General features: G+C 40.4%; 1 non-coding gene across 1 annotated transcript; it reads left to right on the forward strand.

Moving 5' to 3' along the window:
* The first annotated feature begins 7,693 nt into the window (after nucleotides 1-7,693).
* LOC118492771 lies at nucleotides 7,694-7,800 on the forward strand. The gene has a single exon (XR_004894773.1). It is a non-coding gene; the product is annotated as a small nucleolar RNA R71 (small nucleolar RNA).
* The last annotated feature ends 406 nt before the right edge of the window (nucleotides 7,801-8,206 follow it).

Here is an 8,206-nt window from a genome sequence, read left to right on the forward strand (position 1 = left end):
ATGGGATATACCGTGCTAGGATTTGAGTTACAGGAACAAGGGCCAAACCAACAACCCAAGAATGGAATCGTCGAGCGAAAACACTTGACAACCTCCAGGAAGCAGCTTTTCTTGCCACCAGACCTTTCTCCATCAATAAGGAATACAATGCCGTCACAAAACACATTCCTTAAACTGTAGCCATTTTTTGAGTGTTTATTTTTTGGTGTCTAATCCGCATATATATCACTATTTCTCTTGATTTTCTTGATTGTATATCCCTTAAACGTCAACACATACACGTGTGATTTAGTTTAAGAAGATTTTTCAATGCCGAGACCTCGATCAGAGAGTAAAAAAGGCGTATGGTTCACAATGGTGTAAAACTAACATGGGATATACCGGGCTAGGATTCGAGTTACAGGAACAAGGGCCAAACCAACCACCGAAGAATTGAACCGTCGACCGAAAACACATGACAACCTCCTGGAAGCAGCTTTTCTTGTCACCAGACCTTTCTCCATCAATTAGGAATCTGATGCCGTCACTAAACACATTCCTTAAAGTGTAGCCGTTTTTTGAGTGTTTATTTTTTGTGTCTAATACGCATATGTATCACCATTGCTCTTGATTTTCCTCACTGCATATCTCTTAAATATCAACATATACACGTGTGATTTAGTTTACGAAGATTTTTCAATGTCGAGAACCTCGATCAGAGAGTAAAAGAGTCGTAAGGTTCACAATGGTGTAAAAGTAAATTGGGATATACCGGGCTAGGATTCGAGTTACAGGAACATGGGCCAAACCAACCACCCAAGAATGGAATCATCGAGCGAAAACATTTGATAACCTCCTGGAAGCAGTTTTTCTAGCCACCAGACCCTTCTCCATCAATTAGGAATCTGATGCTGTCACTAAACACATTCCTTAAAGTGTAGCCATTTTTTGAGTGTTTATTTTTTTTGTCTAATACGCATATGTATCACCATTGCTCTTGATTTTTCCTGACTGCATATCTCTTAATTGTCAACATCTATACGTGTGATTTAGTTTACGAATAATTCTCTATCCGAGAACCTCGATCAGAGAGTAAAAGAGGCGTAAGGTTCACAATGGTGTAAAACTAAAATGGGATATACCGTGCTAGGATTCGAGTTACAGGAACAAGGGCCAAACCAACCACCCAAGAATGGAATCGTTGAGCGAAAACACTTGATAACCTCCTGGAAGCAGCTTTTCTTGACACCAGAGCTTTCTCCATCAATTAGGAATACGATGCCATCACTAAACACATTCCTTAAATTGTAGCCATTTTTTGAGTGTTCATTTTTTGGTGTCGAATCCGCATATATATCACCATTGCTCTTGATTTTCTTGATTACAAATCCCTTAAATGTCAACACATACACGTGTTATTTAGTTTACGAAGATTTTTCAATGCTGCGACCTCGATCAGAGAGTAAAAAAGGCGTAAGTTTCACAATGGTGTAAAACTAAAATGGGATATACCGAGCTAAGATTCGAGTTACAAGAACAAGGGCCAAACCAACCACCAAAGAATGGAATCGTCGAGCGAAAACACTTGACAACCTCCTGGAAGCAGCTTTTCTTGTCACTAGACCTTTCTCTATCAATTAGGAATCTGGTGGCGTCACTAAAGACATTCCTTAAAGTGTAGCCATTTTTTGTGTGTTTATTTTTTTGTGTCTAATACACATATGTATCACCATTTCTCTTGATTTTCCTGACTGCATATCTCTTAAATGTCAACATATACACGTGTGATTTAGTTTACGGAGATTTCTCAATGTCGAGAACCTCAATCAGAGAGTAAAAGAGGCGTAAGGGTCACAATGGTGTAAATATAAAATGGGATATACCGTGCTAGGATTCGAGTTACAAGAACAAGGGCCAAACCAACCACCCAAGAATGGAATCGTCGAGCGAAAACACTTGATAACCTCCTGGAAGCAGCTTTTCTTGCCACCAGACCTTTATCCATCAATTAGGAATCTGATACCGTCACTAAACACATTCCTTAAAGTGTAGCTGACGTACATGCGAACACACATATTTATTTACATTATGTTCACATTCGACGAAGTGCGTTTTATATTTATAAAAATGGTTTATACCTTAACATTAAAACACACACAACAAAGGACAAGTGTAACCCGTCATATATGCAGCGAAGTATTGGTAAGAGCCAGATATCGATCCATAGAACACGGGCGTTATAATGTACTAAATCTTTGTCATTAGATTACCAGATATAAGAAAAGGTGAATGGTTGTTTAACTAAGCTATATAAATTACAACTAAAACATAAATATACTATTATCTTGTTTCACAAACAACCTAAACATGTTATCTATAAAATATGTCACAAAAGCACTTAATCAATTTTCCAATTTCAAGACAGTTAGTCATCCGCTAGGAGTTTTCTAACATGATGCTTCTTCGGAAAGTTAACACGATAAACACATGTTAACCACCTAAAATCATTCTTTAGCGAGCTATTGATATTCATTCATGTGAACCTTTAAAGATAGATTAGTCATCCGCTAGGAGTTTTCTAACCTCACTTATCAAAGAAAGTGATGCGTGTGTAGTGTAATATAATTTAGATGTATATTTAAGCCCTTTTTACACTTTTAGCCAAGTTTTAAATTTATAAAACACGATATTCACTAACACTAAACACACATATGGGCAAGTGCACCCATCGTGGACGTAGTATAGTGTTGGTAAGATACCGAGGTCGTCCAAGGACACAAGAGCTTTTAATACCGGTTTATCCTCAACGTCTAATCAAATCAAAAAGTGAGAAAAATGTTTTAAACTAAGAAAAATAAAAACTAACTAAATGCTGAAAAATAAAATAAAATAAAAACAGATAGACAAGATGAATCACTTGGATCCGACACGTGTATTAGTATAACCTTTGATTATTTTTGCACTTTTGCACTTGTTTAAGAGATTATCTTAGTTATTGTAGTAGGCCCCTCTTTTGAAGGCGACGTTACCCTCAACCCAGTAGTTTGAGTCAGCAAGGATACAATCCTAAAGGGTCGGATTATTGAAAGATAATGAATTAAGTTATTAATGCGAATTGTGGTAGGCCCCGCTTTCGGCGGTGACGTTACCCTCGGCTAAGTAGTCTGAGTCAGCAGGGATACAGTCCTAAATAGCCGGGTTATAGTATTAATAGTAGTTAACTTATGAGGGGGTCAAAGAGTTTGGATCCCCGCCATCCAATACCTATGGGCATTGAAGGAGATCCTACTAAATTTGACCCAGGTCCCAAGCAGGACCTCTAAACGCTGAACAAGGGTAAGACCCTTACCAAACCGTTCCCTTAACCCCCGACCAGGTAGCCAACATACCTCCATATAGACCGTGGAGATATGAATGGTGAAAATCTTTTATTTTATATAGACAGTAAAATAACGCCAAGACACCACGGACAAACGATAAGGAAAGATCACCTTCAACATAAGTAACTAGTTATTAAAGTCATTAATACAAAACCAAATAAAAAGTGCAAAAGATTAAAAATAAAAAGTATTATACTAAACACTTGTCTTCACCAAGTGATGTAAGAGACTTAGGCAAACATGGCCTTGATTGTCAAGAACTCTTACGATCAATCTTGGATCACGAGACGACTCACACACTCTATGATGGACAATGGATGATGGTGGTGGATGATGGTGTTATGGTGGTGGTGGGTGGTGGATGAAGTGTGAGAGAGGTGGTGTGCCAAGGGATGAGATGGAATGAAACCAAGCACCCCTATTTATAGGCTGAACAGAAGGCTGGGCACGGCCCCGTGTCCGCTGGACACGCCCCCGTGCCCGTCTGACATTCTCTCTCTTCATTAATTGTAATTCGCAATTACAATTAATGCGCCTGTTGTACTTTCACCACACCCCCGTGCCCGCTGGACACGGCCCCGTGGTGGGCAATGGAAGCTTCTACTGGTTTGTCTTTTCTGCTGCTTCTTGGGCACGGCCCCGTGTTCGCTGGACACGGGGCGTGTTCAGTCTTCTGTTTTCTCTTCTTTGCCTTGGAGGGTGCCGTTGAGGGTCCGGGCAGTCTACTTTTGTTCCTTTTCTTGTATTTATGTTAGAATTAGCTGTCTTTTTGCTTCTTTTATGAATTTGAGCTCATTTCATCCTGAAAATACAAAAGGAAGACAAAAACACTCTTTTTCCAACATTAGTACTTAAAAAGGGTTAGTTTTATGCCTTAATTGATGTGATTTATATGTTGCATTTTACACACATCAAATACCCCCACACTTGAACTTTTGCTTGTCCTCAAGCAAAACTCTTTAAATGTGGCTTACACTCCCAAATGGAATAGGTAGAAGAGAAAGTTTTTAGCTTGTCCTAGAGTGTCGGGAATCCAAGGTCTTTGTAAGTTTTATTTTTATTTATTTACAATCCTATTCGTTATGATTTATTTTGAACGTTTCATAAGATAAATTACTTATTCGGGCATAGCATGCCTTATTAAAATTCCATTTATATACAAGTTCACATACCTCGCGGGAGATCACTCAACATTCGGCCGAAGGTGTAATTTTTAGTGAATCACTCGTGAGCGGCATGGAACTTACGCCTTCCATAGGCTTGCCAAGCAATCAATCCTCCTCCTTTTTAACTTTTTACCTTTGTAAATATCAAGAGGACTTTTGGGGTGAAGGGTTAGGCTTGGGTTAAAGGTGGGTGGTTGGGTTAGTGGTTAGTAAAAGGGAGAAAATCGTAAAAAGCGTCGGTTTTCGTGACATACCTTGTTTTTAGTGACTTTTTTATTTTGAAGTATTTCTCCAAACAAGCTTTTATATAGCTTTTGTTTGTCTTTGACTTCATCATTTTTTTTTCATCACATAAAAAGGCGAGTTTACGAAAAACCGAGCTTGTTACTAAAATAAAGGGTGAAAAATAAAAAGGGTTTTTTGGTGGGTAAAAAGGGTTTTGGGGTAATGAAATGAAAGGTTTAGGCTCAAAGGGGCTATCTAGGGGGATTTTGGGTAGGTGGTAAAAAATTGAAAAATAATGGTTTAGAAAGAAAAATATGGTTAGTCCTAATGCCTCCATCACTTACTTACTTGGGTTTAAGTTGGTAAGGACCGGGAATGTATCGTCGTGGCAAGTTCTAGAGTTGTAAGAACCAAGCGGCTATTCACACAAGAAACGAAAAATGAGCATTTAGTCTAAATCTGTATATTTTTATGCTCAATAAAGGCTCAAAACTCACTTTTTGTGGGAATGGGTTTTTAATGTGATCAAGTATATATAATCGAATTTTTAACTAGACTTGTTATGCCGTTTCGTAATTTTCTTATGTTGGTTCTTTATTATCACGACGCTATCGGTTGTAAATTTGTAAAAATATAACCTTTTTAGAACTTGTTATTCCCAACTTAAACTAAGACAAGTAAATGATAAAAAAAATTGAAAAAGTTTTTGAAAAAAATTTGGGGTGTTTAGCGGTTCCAATAGAGTTTTGTGTAAGGCTTGTATTTAGGATTTGCAAAATTCAAGGTTTTAGCATCCCCCCCATACTTAAATTACACATTGTCCACAATGTGTCCAAAAATAAGGTTTTTGGTTGATTAGAATGTGTAAAAGTAGGTTAAAAAGCAAAGATTTATGTTACTGGCATCCTGGACACGGCCCCGTGGTGACCGGGCACGGCCCCGTGGTCAAGTGCCAGTAACAAAAATTAAAGAATTAAAACAGAAGCCTGGACACGGGGGCGTGTCCGCTGAACACGGCCGGTGTCCAGTTACCTGAACTGGGTGTTTTTCTGCAGGTGGCTCAGCACGGGGTCGTGTTGGTTGGGCACAGCCCGTGTTGAGCCTTCTGTGATGGAGATTTGTGTCGGGTTGCTCTGTTCTTCGTGCATGGGTCCATTTTTTCTCATTCCCCTTTTCATCCATTACCACCATGAGTGTGTTTTATTCTGCAAAATAAAACTAAAAGATTAAACTAAACTAAGGATAGTTCCGCGGAATGCCTCCGTGGTGCACCACGTTTATAAGGGTCCTTGGCTAGACCCGATTCGAGGTTATATATTTTCTGAGTGGGATGCCTGGCGTCCCATGTTACACCGTCGGAGAGCAGCATCCAAGCTCGAATCAATAACCTTCATGTAATTGACCGGGTCGTCGTCTTCTATTCTCTTCCCAACTCCGAATTTCACTTCATCATCCCCATACCTCAAGGTGAGAGTCCCGTCATTCATATCTACCACTGCTTGGGCTGTGGCAAGGAAGGGTCTCCCTAGTATAAGGGGGACCTCGGTGTCTTCCTCCATATCGAGTATGACAAAGTCAGCTGGATAAACGAATCTTCTTACCTTTACCAAGACATTCTCGATGACACCTTGTGGGAATTTGACGGATGGATCAGCGAGTTGTATGCTCATTTTTGTAGGGCTCGTGGTTCCCAAGCCGAGTCTTTTGAACATTGATGAGGGCATGAGGTTAATGCTAGCCCCTAGGTCGGCTAAGGCATTGCGAACGGGCGATTCCCCTATTGAGCACGGAATCGTGAAGCTTCTGGGATCGATTTTCTTTTGGGGAAGTTTATTGAGTACGAGGGCAGAGCATTCTTCGCCTAAATTGACTAATTGCAAATTTTCAATTTTCTTCTTATGCGTAAGGAAGTCCCTCATGAATTTAGAGTATTTGGGCATTTGGGTTAGGACTTCGATAAAAGGAATATTGACATGCAATTGTTTTAACAGACTTTCGAATTTTGCGAATTGCTCATTTGTCTTTTGACGAATTAACCTACCGGGGTACGGAACTCGAGGAGCCTTGGTCGGCTCTAGTGATGGAGGAGAGTTCTTCTCCTGCAGAGGTGTCGGTATTGTTTCTTCCGTTGGCGGTGGCACTTCTGCAGGTCCTACGGTGCGGTTTCGTAATGTGATGAGGTGAACTTGCGCCTTTGGGTTTGTTTCGGTATTGCTAGGTAATGCGCCTTGCGGTCTCTCGGAAAAATTTTGAGCTATTTGATTTAATTGTTTTTCTATGTTTTGAATGCTAGCTTGTTGATTTCTAAAATTAGATTCTAATTGTAGAAATCTTTCCGAGTTTTTCTTATCAGTGTCAGAGACGAGGCGAGATATAGTATCTTCGAGCCTTTCTCGTCCACCTTGTTGCTGAGTGAAATTTTGTGACTCATTTCTTGGTTGCTGAAAGTTTGTTCGTTGGGTTTGTTGGTTACTACTATTGCCAGGTTCCCTCCAACCGAGGTTTGGGTGGTTTCGCCATCCTTGGTTGTAAGTTCCCGTTGGGGGACCCGACGGCCTAGGTCTATTATCAATGTAGTTTACCATTTCTTGTTGATCGTCCGTTTCTTTCATGCAACTCCAATTTTCATGTGACCCACCACATCCTTCACAAGCCATAACCGAGACTGTTTTTGTCATCTCTAATTTTTTTATTTTTGAAGAAAGGGCCTCGATTTGGGCTTGTAAAGAAGTTCTTTCGTCGACCTTATGGGCGCCCGGGGCGATAGACTTATTTCCCCGGTGGGTATGCCATTGAAAATTGGTTTGAGCAATTTCCTCAATTTGATTATATATTTCGTGTGGGCGTCGATTACCTAAAAGTCCCCCGGAGCTAGAATCAAGTGTCTGCCTAGTGTGTGGCAACAATCCATTATAGAAAGTGGATACTTGTTGCCATATTGCGAGGCCGTGATGGGGACACTTGCGTAATAGCTCCTTGAACCTTTCCCAAGTTTCATATAAGGATTCTCCGTCCTCTTGTGAATATGTATTAATTTCAGCCATTAACTTAGCAGTTTTAGCAGGAGGGAAATACTTATATAGAAATTTTTGGGCTAGTTCATCCCAGGTGTTTACCGATACAGCTGGGAGGGCGTTGAGCCAAGCTTTCGCTCGGTCTTTTAGTGAGAAGGGAAACATACGGAGGCGGATGGCGTCGTTTGATGCTCCATTGATCCGAAAGGTATCACATATTTCCAAGAAATTAGTTATATGTAGATGGGGATCCTCGTCCGCAAGCCCGTGGAAGGTTGCGGAGTTTTGGAGCATTTGTATCAAATGCGGCCGAAGTTCGAAGTTATTGGCTTCAACATTCGGAGCATTGATAGCGGCGCCTAGATTACCTACGGTGGGTCGTAGATAATCCATAAGGGTACGTTGGTCCGCCATTGGAGGTGGATCACCCGAAACCTTCTCT

Source organism: Helianthus annuus, chromosome 5, assembly GCF_002127325.2.
Source record: "Helianthus annuus cultivar XRQ/B chromosome 5, HanXRQr2.0-SUNRISE, whole genome shotgun sequence".
Lineage (NCBI taxonomy): Eukaryota > Viridiplantae > Streptophyta > Magnoliopsida > Asterales > Asteraceae > Helianthus > Helianthus annuus.